The following is an 18,968-nucleotide window of genomic DNA, read 5'->3' as shown; positions in this document are numbered from 1 at the left end:
CCTGCCGAGGGCATGTTCCTGTGGCCCCTGCCCAGGGAGGCAGCATAGCACCCTGAGAACAGCATAGATTGGGTGCTTGGGAACGAGGCAAACCTGGATTCAAATCTCAGCTCTGCCACTTATTGGCCGTGTAACCTTAATCTCCTTTTTGTTTCTCCACTTCTCCATCAATAATCTACAGTGGCTATGCACAATAATGGAGAAATGAGATTATTTCTTAAAGCACCCAGCAGAACTCTGAGAAGAGGTGTTAGATAAAGTTATGCCCCGGCCACCCCTATGGATAGTGTCTGTGCCCCACATCCCTCCTGTCCCTACCCTCATGCTCCCCAAGCCCTGAGAGTTGGGGGAGGCTGGGGAGGGAGAAGACTGAAACAATCATGGAGGAACTTACTCACCAAGTTCCTTCCTTAGCCCTGGATTTATTTGTCCTTCTGTGCATAGAGAGAGAAAAGAAAAAGGAAGACTCCTGCAAATGAACTCTGTTAATATATTTATCATTTTCTGAATTTAGAGTTTTTTTTCTTTTTTTATTTTATTTTAATGTTTTTTTAATTATATTATGTTAGTCACCATACAGTACATCCCTGGTTTCTGATGTAAAGTTCGATGATTCATTAGTTGCGTATAACACCCAGTGCACCATGCAATACGTGCCCTCCTTACTACCCATCACCGGTCTATCCCATTCCCCCACCCTCTCCCCTCTGAAGCCCTCAGTTTGTTTCCCAGAGTCCATAGTCTCTCATGCTTCATTCCCCCTTCTGATTACCCCCCCCCTTTCTTTATCCCTTTCTTCCCCTACCGATCTTCCTAATGCTAAGTGAAATAAGTCAAGCAGAGAAAGAGAATTATCATATGATATCTCTCATCTATGGAACATAAGAACTTGAGTTTAGAGATTTTTTAAAAATAAGTCATCCTGTGTCATATTATGCTGGTTCTCACAGCAAGAATTCCAAAGCACTGGAATGTCTTGGGAGACACTTTTATCAAACAATCAAGGAATAAGCAGACTGGATACAATCTTGATGAGGGACCAAGAACTCTTGTATGCTTTTGCGTATGGTGACTCTTTTAATCCTCCCAGTGATTCTATAAAGTAGGTGCCATGACCATCTGCATTTTGCATAGGAGGAAATTGAGGCACAGAGAGGCTACATAACCCAATAAAGGTTATTCATCCTCATAGGATCTGAGCTCAGATAACCTAGCCACAGAGCAGAGTCAGCCAATACAAATCGGTTTGTGAGCCAAATCCAACCCTCCAGGTTTTACATGGCTCACGAGTTCCTGAGGGCTTCAGAGGGGAGGGGGGTGGGGGATGGGATAGACCAGTGATGGGAAGTAAGGAGGGCACGTATTGCATGGTGCACTGGGTGTTATATGCAACTAATGAATCATGGAACTTTACATCGAAAACTAGGGATGTACAGTATGGTGACCAACATAACATAATAAAAAAAAATTTTTTTAACTAGGGATGTACTGATAAGTGACTAACATAATATAATAAAAAATATTATTAAAAATATTTTTTAATATTTTTAAATGAATATATGTTAAACAGTGATATAAATCTTTATGGACAGTTCTCAGCATTGCCTCTTGGCCCTCAAAACCTAAAATGTGTACTACTTGGCCCTTGATAGAAAGAGTTTGGGTTCCCTGCTCTAGAGTGTCTTAGCCGTTGTGAAATAGTCCCTCTCTAACATTGAAGTCATCACATGCAGTCTCAAACACAGTCCGTAACCCATAGCAATAGCATCATTGACTATCAGGACAGCACCGTGATCAAACACTTCCACCACTGCCCTGGTTCTAAGTAACACATGTGGGGTGACACGTGTGATGATGGGCACGGGTACACCCCCCCCCAGTCAGGGCCCTGAATGCCCTGGATGCTCACATGGCACCAACAACTGGGACAGGTGCCAAGATAAATAGGGGTAGGAGACACTATCTTCACCCTGGAGATTTGCTACCACAGTTTCCTGGAGGGGTGCATCAGGGGCTATCTAAGTCTTTAGATGGCCCAAGTCCTCAACAAAAATATTTCCTGGTAGATTATAAAGGTCACTAAAGAGAATAAGACAGACACCTAATCCCTGTGTGACTCTGGGGAAATTTTCACTTAACTCCGTGCCTCCTTTTCTTCATTTGCCCAATGGGCTGGTGATCCTACCAAACTCATAGGGTCATTATGGGGTTTGACAGGGATAATACATGTGAAGTAGTTAGCCCCTCACGTGACATACAATTAATGGCTAAATTAGTATTATTATTAGCCTAGAATTTTTTAATGTTGGAACAAAGGAAGCTCCCTACAGATGGGCTTCAACAAGTTTGTGGACATCCAAACTTGCATACCAATTTTGTATTTAAGATGCATTTTTTGGAGAGTTTCCCTAACTTACTTCAGATTCTCTAAAGGATCTGGAACTCAAAAGTGTTAAGAAGGAGAGCTCAAAACTCACCAACTGTGACAAGTTCCTGAAGGCTCTCAACACAAAGGCATGTGTACCCCGAGGGTTCCTGGAGCACCACTGGAACACTACAGCTGCTTCTGCTCTGTCCTCCTCACCCTTCACACACACATCCTATTCCTACTCTTGGGGATTCAGGGAAGGAGAAAGGGGCAAAAGTTGAAGACTACATCTTGAGGTCACTGCTCTCAGGGCACCTCCTCATAGAGGCTTTCCCCAACCGGCCTTTCTTCCTCAATACCCACTCATCATCACTCTACCCCCGTAGATTTATTCTAGTGCTCGTTTTCAGAGTTAGCTGGATTTATTCTATTTATGCATTTACTTATGAATTATCTCTGTACATTACCTGAATGCAGGTTCCGGAGGATAAGGACTTGGTCTATCTTGCTTATGGCTGAACCCTCAGCATTTGATTCAATAAATATGTAATCAGCAAATAAAGAGACCCAGAGGTCCTCAAGGCATTTCAATTCCGCTTGAACATAAACATTAAAAGGCAACTAGGGGCTCTGGATTGTACTAGGGCTGCCAAGCATTCTCCGTGACCAAGGTTGCCCAAATTCAGCTAAAGGATGCATCAGAAAGCATATGATGCATAGCTTGCAGGGAAACAGGAAGAGTGAGGGTATGTCCATTGTTAAACCACTTGTGAGTACCGAGTGTGTAACATCAGGATGTTTTGACTCTGGGCTTCCTACATCCGGCTATTGCTACCTTTGGGCCGGTACACACCCTACGGGTATAGTAGCTATACTTTCAGAACCAAACTCTAGTCTAATGAAAGGACAGAGTATCTAAATTGAGGCTGTTCTTTAAAAAAAAAAAAAACACCTTGGATTTTAATTTTTTCATTCATTCAACAAATTTGTATCGAGCGCTACTAGGCACTGGGAACTGAGCTGTGAACAAAACGGACAAAACCTTACACTTGGGATGTTTGTATTCAAGTGATGGGCTTCTGAGAACTCCCCGTCCCTCAATTCCATTCCCCATAGCCTCTCATATCTAGTTTACTCCACTTTCCCCAAAACATTTTCGGCGTAAGTTAACATACACACACTCACACACATGCGGTGTAGCCAACGTATCATGATCGACAGCGGTGGTTCTCAACCAGGTGAGATTTTGCCACCCAGGAGACATGTGATCATTCCATAGACATTTTTGGTGTCATCACAGGGGGCAGTGCTACTGGCATCTGGTGGGTGGAAGCCGGGCAGGCTGCTAAATAGTCTGCATTGGACAGGACAGCTCCTCACCACAAAGAATCATCTGGTCCCAAATTTCAAGAGGACTGAAGTTAAGAAGCCCCAGTCTCTATTCTTGATCTAATAGCAGACCCAGGCAGCAGTTACACCTTTCCCCTATTTTCCTTAATGTTATCCAGCACTGAAAACTATAGTGGACATTTGGAGTTTCCCATATATGAAAAGTTTTCCACATCCTTCCCACTGTCCCTTGCAATACTCAACCTCAGCCCCACCGATCACATGCCCTATGAGAATTTCACTGAGAAGTGATCAAAACGAAAAGGAGATGTTGAATGGAAACCATTTTGGGCTAGAGAAGGCAGTCATGGCAGGCTTTGAGGACTAGCGGAGGTGAGATATCTGGCATCACGGGTCCAGGATATGAGCTGCAGTGTCTGTGTTCAACGGCAGTGACGAGTGCACTGCTAGTGCCTTCCTATGATGTAGTTTGGATGTGGTCCTTGTCCATAGAGTTGCCAAATTTGACTCTTTAGCGTCTCAGAGATCCAAAGAACTATCTACTCTACTTGAATTCAAGTTCTCCTGCCACCCAAGCCCAGGTTCTGTTGTATGTTTGCACCATCTGATAATAAAGAGGAGAAAAATGTTCATGGCCAATCTGTGATATGAAAGGGAGGTATTTACGTTCACTTAGACCTCTCCTGGCTCACACCAATCATTTTATCTTGAGGTGAAGAGCACCTTGGCTGCTTACATAGTAAAACACCTTATTGTGCATTGTATGGGGGGGTGGATACCACAGAAATTTAATAACTTCATCAACAGCAGAAGTAGAAACCTTGTTCTCAGGCCCATAAGGTAGTTGATGTCTCCATCCGCCAGGAACTTTTCCTGGCTGTAAATACAACCTACGTGCTTATGTCTCTATTTTGCAAGCACACACACACAAAAAGGAATCCTAAGCCGTCTATGCAAGCTTTCATATCAAATTAAAAGGAAGGGAGGGAAAGAGAATGAGAGAGTGAGTAGAGGAAAAAAAAAAAAAAAAACCTTCCATAAAGATTTTAAAGCTACACTGCCTTTGAGCTTCCTGAAGGTTAGTGCGAGTGGTTGCACCATCCCCCTTGCTGCAGACCTGCCCGACCGCAGGAAGAGGAGGAGAGGCAAGCCCTGGAAGACGTATCACTTTCATCTTGGCTTTGCTACGTTGGGGAAGGGCAGACACACCAACGTCCTCTGCTCACCGGTTCACCTTTTGCCAGGAGAGAGTGGGAGTAGCATTCTGCTCACTGTCCACGCAGAACCAGGAAAATCACAGAAGCTGTGGTTCTGCCGTTAGTCACAGCAACAATGCAATTGCCCAGGAAATAAGGTCTAAAATCAAGCTCATACTCAAAGCGATGGTATCCATTGACCTTATGTCTCCCATGTTTCTGATACTTTCCTTGCATTATCTCTAATCTCCATGGCAATCCTATAAAGTAGATTAGCACCATTTGATGGGTGAGGAAGCTGGGGCTCAAGGAGGATATATGATTTGCCTAAGATCCCACAGCAATGTCATAGTAATATCTGTCTGAACTCAAAGCCAGTTCTCCTTTTGTCATGTCAGGATTCATTTCTACTCCTCTCTAACCTCATCTTCCAAACCATCTCCTCGTCCACCGCAATGGGGAATAACAACACCAACCTTTCAGTCGAAGGATCTAGACGGCCTGCGTGTCTCAATCATCCCAGCAGCAGCTACAGTGTTTTGAATATACTGGAAGATCAGTAAAGACTTGCCTGTCAACTGAGATCCAGTTTCTTGTCCTGACCCTGAAACCAAATGGAAAGTCAAATGAATGTCTATTTTGTAAACTCACTTCACTCTTTTGGGTCTTCATATCCTCAACTATAGCACAAGGGTATTGAATAGCCCTTTTAAATAGTTTATTTAAAGTTTATTTGCCTGCTAAAATCCTTTTCACTAATGTTGTCGATAAGCTCCCCAAACACGCACTCAAGCAAACACAGATGTGACCACACAGAAGCTTTACCTAATGGTTTTAGCCATTAACTCATTGTGTGAAATCTCCCTGTGAGGACTAGGTACAAATATTCTGTCTGTAGACAACTGCTCGTCATCTCCTTACTAACACCTTATTTAATATATCTATTGTTGACTCATTGATGTTGCCTTCATGGCCAAGAGCAGTATAACTCGTGCCTAAATGAAGCTTATCTACACATGTATTTTCTCCAGAAGGCACATCACAGCCCTCTTGTGCTCAGGAACACTAGACAGCCCTTCAGCACTACGTTTGGGGACCATTTTAAATTGCAAGTCACCAACAACGAGCATAAAAATGTGAAAAATTTGGCACTAGATAGAGCGCAGAAAGGACACTTGTTTACAATGTGAGAGCTAAAACAAGAAGGCCGACGGGCTCCTTGTTCGACCTCAGCTGGGAACGTATGTGTTGAGTGACCCAAAGTTTTGCTACCCTATGCGTGTTCATCAACGACTGTGAGAGCACAGCCAGTCTCGATTTGGGGGTCACAAGGCAATCTTAGCAAGTAGGTAAGTTCACAAAAACAGAATCCACGAATAATGAAGATCCACTACACTCCCACATGCTACATCACCTAATTCTTGTAACAACCCCATAAGGTGAGTATTTTATTGCCATTTTATAGAAAATAAAAATTGAGATTTTGAAAGTGTAATAACCTGCCCAAACATAACTAATTAGTGGTAAGGCCATGGGGTCAGCCTGGCTGCAGAGCCACGCTATTGCTCTTGCTGGGTCACCATATTGCCTCCCAGAAGAAGGAAAGCCTGTGCGGTACCAGTTCTCAATTTCTCTGCCTAGATTTCAAGGCCTTGCCCAATCAGATTGCTCATGCCCCCCCACCCCCCATTCCTCTAGTGCTCCCTGACAACCTCCTTCCCAGTGAGGAATCTCTCTGGCCTGTGTTCTACCACCATTTTTAGTTCTACTTCCACACCTATCTACTATGCTTTTCCGACAGGCGTCTGGTCCACATACTTAAGGCTGGTTAAGAACTGGAAGATTATCCAGTCCAACCTCATTGTTTTCAGATCAGACCCAGAGATGATCATTGATTTGCTCAATGCTAGTGAGACTCAGCGTCAGGACTTGAACCCTGATGTCCTGACCATGAAGCAATTATCTCTGGGATTGTTTCACTTTTCCTCCCACCCCAAAAACAATTACCTCCAACCTCAGAGAGCAGTGAAGCAAGGGAGGGGCAGGAGGAGAGGTAAAGCCAAGTAACAACACTCAAGGATGCTTCCAAATTATTTCAAAGGGCTTTTAGGAAGGGGACAGAGCTAACGACTGCGTCTGCAGGTCAGGCAGCCTCCTGCTGTCTAAAAAAAATCCAAGAAGTCATTGGAGAGTAATATCATAAAGATCTGGGCTTTGAATTTAGATAGCACTTTTCATCTCTAAAGCTCAAGTCTCTTTCCAGATATTATCTCATTCTTCTTCCCAGAACACCAGCAGAAAATGGTTGCAAGTATCATACCCATTTTGCTGATAGAAAAATTAAACCTCAAATGCTACCAGGGATTTTCTTGGAACTAGACCAAGGAAGCATCTCATTCTGCAGAACCAGAGCTAAAGCTTAGGACCAGAACCAAGACTTAGTCCTTTTGAATCTCATTCAAGGCACAGAAACAAGTGTCTAGAAACAAAACAGAAGCAACAGGGAAGAAAGGATGAGCATTTGCTGAAGACTTGCTGTGTGACAAGAATCTCATGCGAAAATATCATTGATACTTGGCATCCCTCCTGGGGAATTGGAAATGTTATTCTCATTCTACAGACAGGGAAACGGAGGCTAAGAAAGGCTAAGTAAGAAGGTGTTCAATGTGGAAATTGGCAATTCGATCATAGCTCTCCATGACCTCAAAGCCAGCATCACTTCTAAGGATGCCCGATGCCTGGTATTTGCAAAGCGCTGTGCTAGGCTCGGTGGATACACAGTGAATCGGGAAATGTACGTCTAGCAAGAACTTATTCCATGTCAGGCATTAGAGACCCAAGCATAACTAGGACACGCCTTCCAGGAGTTTACACTCTATTTGAAGAGAGAAGAGAAGCATGCAAAGAATAATTCAGAAAACACTCTTTCACTTATTGAGCAAATTTTTCTCGAGTGCCTCCTGTGAGATAGGCATTGTGCTTGCTGCTAGGGATTCATCATGGAGCAAAAACACAGCCGTTGCCTTCACATAGCTGACCACGAACGACTGCCAGCAGAACCCAAGGAACCCTGTATATCTGGGCGGTCACAAGAGAAGGAGGAAGACTTTGACTCCGTGTTTGTTTTAATCCCAAAATCCATGCAGATTGAATGTCCTGCTTTATAACATATCAAGGTTCATTGTAAGGTTACTATGTATTTTGTTATAAATCCAATCGACGACTTCCTTGCCTTTCTTTCACCAATGTTTTAGGAAGAGTTAGGACTTCGGGATGCTGTTCATGTTGACTTCTGGAACATAAAATCACTCCCAGCACATGAACTATACCCCTGGATGCATAGCCAATTTAAAACGCCTGGCCCATAATTCAATTTCCTCAAAAGGCCATTTTGAATATCTTCAGTGTCTGTTATGTGCTAAGCACTGCGCTAAGTGCAAGAGAAACAAAAACAAAAACAAAATGGTAGCAGATAAGACAAACTCAAATTATTTCTATCCAAAGAGGTAAGAGCCATACCCAAAGTCTCCACAGGGGGCAAAGGGAAGAAAAAGAGTAATACCCAGCCCACATTAATAAGCTCCAGGTTCCCTCCGTATTTGTACATTATAAGCACCCAATAGATGTTTTTGGCTCATGGAGTCACATCAATTTTGCCATAAGCTTGCAGAGTATTTGTGCCTTGAAAAGCACATGATTACAGTTGGCATTGACAGCTCAATGTGAGGACACAACATGGAGGTCTGTTCTCTGGACCCTGATGTCTGGCTAATGGTTTCTTTGCCATCCATCCTTCTCCCCAGTCCCACATGCTGGACCTGCCCCTTGGTAGCACCTATAGGAGTGGTCACTCTGCCATTCCCCAAGCAAAGAGAGCTTCGCACGCTGATCATAGTATGAATTTCTCAGCTCTTGACTTTTCTGGGGGTTAATCCTATTACTTTCTGGGTTAGACTGACAACTGTCCAAGAAGGACTTCCTCATGCCCCCTGGGAGATGGATCCTCCAGCAAGGGCCTCTTTCCACGTTGCCACAGTCCGAGCAATTTAAAACACAGCAGACGAGGGGCGCCTGGGTAGCACAGTCGTTAAGCATCTGCCTTCGGCTTAGGGCATGGTCCCGGCGTTCTGGGATCGAGCCCCACATCAGGCTCCTCCACTGGGAGACTGCTTCTTCCTCTCCCACTCCCCTGCTGTGTTCCCTCTCTCGCTGTCTGTCTGTCTGTCACATAAATAAATAAAAAATCTTAAAAAAAAAAAAAACACAGCAATGAATCATCAGGTCCTACCTATATCCAAATGCTTTAGTTTTCCTGCTTGGTTATAAGCTGTCCCAAAAACCTTGGTCTCCCTGCTCTTTCTTCTCTCATGTATGTTCAAATTCAACTATCATTAACTGAGAACCTACTACGGGTCTCTTCTGTTTGCAAGTGTTATTCAGTTATATCTCCAGAGAGTCCCGAGAGGTAGATTATTGTTGTCATTTTACAAATGGGCTCCCCAAGGCTTAAAGAAAATAAGCTACTGTCCCAGTTACTAATCAGTGGTGGACCCCCAAATTCCAACCCATGTCTCCGAATTCCAGTGGTGGTGTTCTTGTCTCACAAAAGCATTGCCCAAACTTTGGGATGACTGGGAAGAAGGATGGATGGATGGAGAGATGGATGGATGAATGGATGGACGGATGGATGGGTGGATGGAAGGAAGGAAGGAAAAAAGATAGATAGATAGATAGATAGATAGATAGATAGATAGATAGATGATAGATAAAGAGATACAGAGATACAATTTTTTTTTCATTCCAGGGTCCACCCCGAAACTACTGATTCAGAATCTCTAGAGATTCTTAGGCAACTAGCCCAGCTGTTTCTGCCAACTGGAATTTATGAGCCACTGCAGGACACCACATGCAGTTTCGTCTGAAGCAAATTCTTCCTTTTAAGCACATAGAATGGGCAGTGACATGAAGAGCGCACAGGAAAGAGTGTATTTGCCTAACACTTTCTCTTCCCCTCATCTCCATGAGTGTCCCTTGCAAAAGCAGGCACTAGAGAATGCCAGAACACATGTTAGCCACCATTAATCATTCAGTTTATTCCACAAACATTCATTTATTCAGGGGCATGCCGGACCCTGCTTTAGATGATGGGGCCACTAGAGAAAAAGGTTCAGTGCTGCCTCCATGTAAGAAAAATAATGATGATGGTCTGTAGTTAAGGAACTGTCACTGGGGAGATGTAAAAAGAGCTGTGGGAGCGGAGGGGCCTTGGCAGAAGGAAATCTTTGGGGAATTTCTCTCTGTGTTTTTTAGAACATGGCATGCAGCACAAAAAGAGAACCTGAGTGGGAAAGAAACGCAAGCAAAGGACAGAGATTTTACAAAATTCTTTGCATTGACTTTTCTTCACAAACTGCTTCCCCTGGCACGAGACCTTAACTGGATGGAAGAGATTTCACAAAGGTGGTGATAAATCAAGACATCTTTGTTTTCTTTTTACACATGGAATTTTGAGTGATTTGCTGTTTGTCTCCACCCTTTTCCATCCAAAGTCATTTTGAATCTCAAATTCAGCCCTAGGTGGACTGGTTGACTCTTCCTCAGATGTCATAAAGTTATCCCACTACAAAGAATGGGATTGATGCCAATAAACCCACCCCTTCTTCTCACAGGTCCACAGTGAATCCCTGGGGAGGGGAAATGTTAGAGTTGGCACCTCATAGAATTAGACCATCAGTCCTGCTTGTCACAGTTAGGACCCTAACAACTGTCCCACTGAAGTTCGTCTCCTCCCCACCCTCAGGCTCCTTCTTCCCCCATTCAGGGGCTCATTGCCCCTCCCCAGGCTCCAATTAAGTGACTGGTGTGCTCTTCTTCACTCCGGACTAGGGGAGAACTCTGCATCCAGAAACATCCTTTCACCTCACCATCTGACTCTGTAGTTCACCTTGCCTCCTCCCAGAAGCCCTCCACCATCTCCACTATTATTTCTCTAAAAGGGCTGTCTCATTCCCTTCCAGCCCACCCGCCACCACAGGCTTCGTTCTGAAACGTGAATCTCCCTGTTTACCATCCTCCATCTGCTCCTTTGCTTGGCATATTATGACGGCCTCAACCCCAAAGGACATTTGGACTGTGCACATCCCTGCCATTCCCACTGGGCTGCTTGGGAAAGCCCATGCTTGTTCGAAAGTTCTCCGTGCTGTTTGTCACGCCACTGTCTCTGCCTCCAGTGGCATCTTCCCCATGAACATCAGAAAATCACCTACTGAACTCAAGACTCCATGACTGAGTCTGTCTTGGTCTAGCTCTGTCCCTATCATCCAGCTCGACATCTAGCAAATTAGCAGGTGCTCAAGAATATATAGGAACTAAGTGAGTGAGCACGTGAAAGACCAAGACAGGAGGAAGGAATCCTTGATGAGCTCATGAGGAGGCCCCTCCCAGATGCCCAAGGACAGTGCCACCCTCTTTCCTCTGGGCCCCCACAGCATGTCAGCTAAACCTGTGCAGTCACTCTTACCACTCGTATGGCACTGGGCACCAGCTTCCCTTGTCGGGCACAGTTTATGCCATATTTCAGTGGCACATGATAACTGCAAAATAATCACTAACAACTTAATTTTAGGGACCCACTTGATCATGTAATTTTCTTCATCCTCTCACCTCTTTCTACAGCCTTGCCTGACTCCCCACCTTTCACCTTATCCTTCTTGTCTTCAGAAGATTTCAGACCTCCTCCCTTTACCCCAGTGTTACTGGCTGAGATGCCTTCCCCTGCACCTTTTTCTCTGCTTGCTTAAATCCTCTACTCCTCACAGCTCACAGAAACTATCCCCCTGACCCTCCTCACCCTACAGGAACATTTCTCTTATGGCTCTCAGGTCACTTTCAGGTCTCTTTAATAACGGTGATGATAATCATCGTGGCTACCATTTTTTGACTACCAGAATGAATCACAGGTGCTTTATATAGTACATAAATATAGACGTTTCTGTAATCTTTCACACACCATTCACAAAGATGAGAAACTGAGGCACAACCAAGTTAAATACCTTCCTGGGAGTCAGGCAACTGGTAAATGATAGGGTATTTAAACCTGGCCATTATCCATTCCTTCATTCATCCATTCATTTCTTCATTGAACAGATAGTTACTGAGTGTCTGTGGGGTATTATTTCCAGACTTGGACACATTTTGGAGTGGCAAACACCAGTTCTGCTGCTGTTCAGACAAACTGAAGGCAGACAAAGGAGGGAAACCAGAAGGGATTACAGACTAACTGACTCAAAATCAAGCCAGGCAGGCAAAAGGGAAGAGCATGGAGATGAGTTTCAGTTTCAGACGAGAGCCCTGAAAGGAGAACAGTTCTCATAGGGAGTAGCTTCCCTCCTCCAGGTCTCCTGGTTGAATGAAATCCCTGAATGAGGAACGAGTGTTGGGACTTGTTTTATTGGTATTTACAAAAGTAGGTTTTAAAGGATCAGCAATTTGCAGATTCCACTTGGATGCGTCACACCCATCTTTCATTCATCACACAAAAGAGAGCGGGGAAGGTGAAGGCACTGACTTCGAAAGCCTATGTATTGTGAAAGGGGCAGCCTGGGACTCAGTGAATGATTTTTCCAGAAGGAAGGCAACAGCAGTGCCCAGGACAGGTGTTTATCTCTCTCTCCCATCTTCCAGGCAGTGAGGTGCTTGTCAGTTCACCCTTTCAGGCTCTACTCAATCAAGGTTGGTGCTCAGCAAACAATCACCTGTATTTGGAATCATCTTTTTACCTCCAGGTCCTCTTCTTCAGTAGATTGTCAACTCTTCAAGGACAGGGGATGTTCTATTCATTGTTTCCTGCCTCTGTGCCCCATGTGGCACCTAACACCATGCTAATAAGAGCTTGTAGGAAATAAGAGAGGGATAAAGGGAGAGAGGAAAAGAAAGGAAGGAAGGAGAAACAGAAGCAGCCAAGGATGCTTATTTGATATCTTATAAGATAATATTAAAGGAATGCACTCGCAAGCAAGAGTTCTGGGTTCAAACTCCAATGTGGGCAGTGTCCGTACATCGATAAACAGGTCATGCAGACTCATGGAGCCTCAACTTCTTACTCTGGGAAGTAGAAATAATAGTTCCTACATCATCAGATTGCTCGGGAAATTAAATAAGGTAACACACTGGGCAACATTTTATAAATTTGTCTAGCTATATATGTTAAAATGGTTATTGAAAGATGGTTTGACAAGAATTAAATGCTCTTTAAGACTTCAAAGAACTACCATTGGAAGTTGAAGCTCGTGGCTTTTAACAGGATGTTGCTGGCTTATGGGGGCCATGTTCCTTTTCGAGATGACTCGAGTGACCAGCAAACACATTCTCTGTAAGGTCTGATATTGGACGAAGAGACACCTGGAGTGTGGATTAAAGAGAAAATATTCAAGTCTGCCATTGTCAACAGCAACACTGGTTGTGTTTGACAGTGAGTGAATTCTTTCACTTCTACCAGCATTTATTGAACTCTTACTGCACACATGGCATACTGATAAGGAACAGAGAGCAAAGATCATTAAGAGTCACCTCATCCACCTTGATGTTCAGTCCACTTCCTTCCCTACAACTGATTTCTCCATGTGCCCAACAAGAGGTTAAGAAGAGCTATCTCAGACTTTCTACCATGACCTTTTGCAATTTTATAATGCTTGAATGCCAGGGTTTAAAGAGAAATTGTGATTATCTTCTTGGTTCTTCTGGGATAAAGCTATTTGCTAGGAATCCCAAATTGATGTCAGCTCCAAACAATAGCATGTATGCAATTCACAAAGCACTCTCTAATACCTTTGCCTACTGGAAGCTCACTCCAACCCTGCAGGGGAGTGTTCTTAGACTCCTTTACAAAGAAATAACTGCGTCTTCAAAGGACTAAATTGTATTTTTTTAAAAAAGAATAAAAATAATAATAAAAGGACTAAATCATTTGCCGAGGTCACTGAGAAAGAACTTAGCTGGGTTAGCGCATAAAACCAGATTTTCTATTTCTTTCTTTCTTTCTTTCTTTCTTTCTTTCTTTCTTTCTTTCTTTCCTTCCTTCCTTCCTTCCTTCCTTCCTTCTTTCTTTTTCTTTCTTTCTTTCTTTCTTTCTTTCTTTCTTTCTTTCTTTCTTTCCTTCTTTCTTTCTTTCTTTCTTTCTTTCTTTCTTTCTTTCTTTCTTTCTTTTATTTTTAAAGATTTTATTTATTTATTTGACAGAGAGACAGCCAGCGAGAGAGGGAACACAAGCAGGGGGAGTGGGAGAGGAAGAAGCAGGCTCCCAGCGGAGGAACCTGATGTGGGGCTCAATCCCAGAACGTCGGGATCACACCCTGAGCTGAACGAAGGCGGACGCTTAATGACTGCGCTACCCAGGCGCCCCTCTATTTCTTTCTTTCCTTTCCTTTCCTTTTCTTTCTTTCTTTCTTTCTTTCTTTCTTTCTTTCTTTCTTTCTTTCTTTCTTCTTTCTTTCTGTTTTTATTTGAATTCCATCTAAAAAATATGGAATGCTCCACAAATTTTGTGTCATCCTTGAGCAGAGACCATGCTAACCTACTCTGCATCGTTCCAATTTTTAGTAAATGTGCTGCTGGAGAAGCCAGCACCAGATTTTCTATTCCTAAACAGGATTTTTTCCATCCTCTTTTCTCTGCAAGAGCTTTCCTGACCAGGTGATTGAAGACATAGGCTCAGGAAAGCTGAATTTAGCCAGAGGCCAATGGACCCTTCCAAAAACCTGCCGTCCCCCCTCAAGCCCTTGAGAGCCCAGAGTGGGTTAAGTCTTCCCTGGCTCAGTCCCAACAGACATTAAATTCACCTGTGCTTGCTCTGAAATAAATCAGTGTCCTTTTCTGCTGCTGCTGTTGTCTGGAAATAATGCAAATGCAATGGGCCTGCACTGACATTGTGCTTCCCTGGAAGGATACACATAATAAATTGTCCCTTAATACTGTTAAAGAGACATTTTCCTCTTACTCAGGAGCTTTGAGGTTGGCCTGTGCTACTCACCCAGCGAGGAGAAAGACACGGTGTCTTGTCACTGGGCCCAGTTGTTCATGTGACCCCTCAGTGCTCTTTGGCTTACTGCATTGCTAAGTTCAAGGATGCATTGCCCAGCCCTCAAGTCAAGTCATAGGACTTGCCGGTAACCTAGACTGGTTTCCTTGTTTGCGATTTGAATTTATTTTATTTTATTGTATGCATTTAAATGTTTGCTTATTTGGATGCTTGAAAGCCGAGGGAAACTGGAGCTCCCGGTCCATGCCATTCATCTTTTGGAAGAACGCCAAAGCTGTTTCCGCAGAGGACAGAAGGCATTGGTCTCCCCTGCAGGAAGCCACTGCTGCTCCTTAATTGTTTGCTAGAGGAAGAATCAAGGGTAAAATTTAAAGTAAATGGCTGGCCGGGTTGCACTAATTCATCAAAGCATGTTTCAAGTCAGTAGTCAGAGCATGCATCAGCCCCTGGCACCACCACCTTCTATGAAAGTGGAAAACCCAGCCGACCTCCAAGCAGATGAAATCATTAGGAGGCATTCAGCAGTGCTTGAAAAGCAAAGAGAGAGGAGACAGGGATTTCTGTGCATGCTCCGCTTTGCCACATGGGAAACACCAGTTGTCTGTGACCTAGTTATCTGGGAGAGATACCCACAAAACCGTTCACTGCATGGGCACCCCATCCTCCAGTGCAGCCTGTGTGCTCAGAAAACAATTAGAGCTTCCTACTTTGATTCTGTTCCTTTTGCTTCGAGTTTTTTTAGTTGCAGTAAAGACCAATCCACTTAAGGTAGCTGAAGAAAAGAATAATTTTATGGGGATAGACCATGGATAGAAAATAAAACCCAGGTTCATTGGAAATTGGAAGCAAGAACTGGAAAATTTTCAGAAAACCCATCAGCATTTCACCTCTCTCTCTCTCTCTTTCTCTCTCTCTCTACCTGGTCCATTGTCTGTGCAATGCTTCTTTCTCCTGCTTCTCTATGAAGTCTCCTTGCTTTTAAGCATGCAGTCATTGATTCATTCAGTAAATATTGAAGCCTACCATGTGGCTGCCATTGGCATTGTTAAGGATGCTGCGGATACAGCAATGAACAAAATAGACAAAAACCCATGCCCTTGGGGAATATGCACTGCAGTGGGGAGCCGGACTCTAAGTGGTATAAATAAGTAGAGTGTGTTAGACAGTAGTAAGGGCTTAGAAGAAACAATCAGGACAGGAAATGAAATGTTGGGACAGCAGTTAAAATCTTGCATGGGACGATCATGGAAGACCCCACTGGGAAGGTTAGTTTTAAATATGGACCTTAAGGAAGTAAGAGAAGTAGCCCCACAATAACAGAACACACTGGGCAGAGGGTACAGCAGGTGCAAAGGACCCGTGGTGCTTCAAGGAGTGACAGGAGGCCAATGGGGGGGGGGAGTAGAGGACTAGTGAGAGATGAAGTCTATATTTTGGGAAGACAAATCACAGATGGGGACTCCAGCATTTGCTCTGAGTGAGATGGGAAGATCCAGAGAGCCTACCTCAAGCTGAGTAACCACATAGCCCACCCATTCCAGTGGTTGTTTCTTACTGCTAACTTATTATTGAATCAAAATCTCTTTGTCTCCAAAAAAGAGAATCCAAGGGACATTGACCCATGCCCAGTCTGCGTCATCCTGAGTTCTCAGGGTTTACCCACATATCAGTCTAGCTAACTAGGCTAAAGCCCCACCTAGTGATAACCAGTGACAGCCAGTGTCTGTATATGTAGGTGCCATTTCTATTTCTGCCTATTTCTCTCAAGAATGCAGAGCAGTGGGGCTAGCTAGCCAAACTTCAGGGATATGGAAACCCAGCTATAGCTTTGACTCAATCTCTCTCTCTCTCCCCTCTCCCTCTCCTCAGTCTCCTCAAAATACATGAGGAACGGTGGAGAGTCTCACAGAATCTTGGCGGAGCAAAGGAGTTGGCAAGTGCTAATAAGAATTTCAGGACCTTAGGAAATAAAGATCCTTTTAGAAAATTCTGATTTCCAGAAAGATTATCACATCAGATCTTCAACAAAGACAAAATTAGAATATGTACCCTCTCAACAATCTCCTTATCCAAAGAGTCCTCAGATGTGGCAGAAGGATCCACAAGAGTTGTTATGAGCATTTGTGAGGGGGTGCCAGTCATGTTACTATTTATAGATACCATACTAAAGTTGGACATGTTTTTGAATAAATTAGAATGAATTAAATATTAACCCCAAAATATCATCATTCTCACTGCTAGCATCCAATGTGCTTTCCGAGTGGGAGAGAAAGGGTGGAGCTATAGCTGGACTACCGGAACTGCACATACCCCTAGATGTGCCCCCCACACAAACATCTTCCCTTTTGTGACTCTTGGCGGAAAATAGCATGAGAGCCACTCCCATGGGGAGCAAGACTGGTGCAGAAGGGTACTTATCTGAGGGACCACTGCCATTTCTTTCTCAAATGATTGCCACGAGGACAGGCATGTTCTAGAACTTTCTTCTCCCCAATTCTAAGAGCACTGAACTCACAGAATGGCCAAATAGACAGTGATCTTTTTCTAAGAACAACTCCAGAATGGTTTACTGTGTCATTTCTCATAATTATATGCAAGAAAGTTACCATCTGTAGCTCAGCCGTGGCTCTTCACATGGAAGAGGAAATGACTAAATATATATTTACATAGCTCTCATGAATATGCATTTTGTAAATGCACAAATATGTACAATTACTTGATAGACTGTTTTGGTTCCTATCTTTCGAATATTTAATACAACCATAAATGTTTAATTCATATTTACTGGGTTGATTGAACAGTTTCGAAATTATGCCAAGTCTTGCTAGAAACGAGGTTGAATGTCTCTAGCATATTTGTGCAGCAGGATTTGGCCAGCAGAGGCCACAGCGACTGGTCCAGTGATGGTGTTCTTGTAAAGAATATTGAATAAAGCTGCTCATGAAAATCGACTCGGCTGTAGCTGAGAGGAATGGCACTGCATTTACGTCCTACGGTAGCCTACGGAGCCCTTCATCATTTGACCTCCCCGCCACCCCTCTGCAGCTCTTCCCACTCTGTCCCTCGTCACTCAGCCACAAACAACTCACATTCCACCTTAAGTCCCCTGCACCAGCTGTGTCCTGCGCCCACGATGTTGTCCACACAGACATCAGGACTGTCACGCGGTCACTGAAGTGGATCATGACTAACCCTTTTAAAATCGCAGGGCCCAACACGGTTGAGGGCTCCTTCTGCTCCTTGACTTTTTTTTTCCCCATTGTATTCACCTCTCGCATCAAACATCATTTAGTAATTTATAATGTTTAGGATTAATGGTCTGTCTCTCTCTCCCCTCCCTAGCATGTAAACATCGTAAGAGCAGAAATCTCTCTTATGCACTGAAGGATCCCCCAAAGCCCAGAATGGAGCTGACACTTCAAGGAACTACAGCGGAGAGAGGAAGAAATGGAAATCAAGAGTTTGGTGTTCAAATCTAGCACGGGAATGAGGCAGGGCCAGAGCGGAACAGCAGCAGAGATCTCTCCTGAGTACAGGTCACGCCTCACTGGCCAAATCTCCACAGAGCTGGGTCACATGCTATTTAGAGGATCACCTCGAGGGGTAGCGCCCACAGGGAAAGGCTCTGTAGTCCTGCTAAGTACATGCAAAACAGGAGTGTCAGCATCACCTTCGGAGAGAAATCTGAAAACTAAATGACATGGGGTAAGCAAAAACATACCCATCTGTGGGGGCAGGAGAGGAAGTAAAAAGGGAGGAGGCTTCTCATGAAGTAGGGGATTGTTTTCTTAGGGTAATGCTTCCCTGAAAGTTGTTTACATTCAGCCAAATGCCAGGAGAGGCGATAAAACATGGCCCGTCACTCCAAAATGTGGCCACTGCAGCAGATCCATTTTGCAACGAAAGTATTAGGGGAGGTCACACCTCCCTGCGGTGACGTATTGCACATACCCGACAGCAGCAAATATGGAAAAGCATCCCTGCAACAGCAGAAAAAGAGGGGATGAAGATACTAGAT

The 18,968-nt window shown here is 43.9% G+C and overlaps 1 non-coding gene across 1 annotated transcript; it reads right to left on the bottom strand.

Annotated features, from left to right (window-relative positions):
• Positions 1-14,428: 14,428 nt before the first annotated feature.
• On the bottom strand, positions 14,429-14,538 carry LOC123801936 (U6 spliceosomal RNA). The gene has a single exon (XR_006782375.1). It is a non-coding gene; the product is annotated as a U6 spliceosomal RNA (small nuclear RNA).
• Positions 14,539-18,968: the final 4,430 nt, after the last annotated feature.

Source organism: Ursus americanus, chromosome 9 (assembly GCF_024610735.1).
Source record: "Ursus americanus isolate L20-20 chromosome 9, mUrsAme1.1.p, whole genome shotgun sequence".
Lineage (NCBI taxonomy): Eukaryota > Metazoa > Chordata > Mammalia > Carnivora > Ursidae > Ursus > Ursus americanus.
Note: the sequence above shows the minus strand (reverse complement) of the source record. Positions and strands in the feature narration are given on the sequence as shown.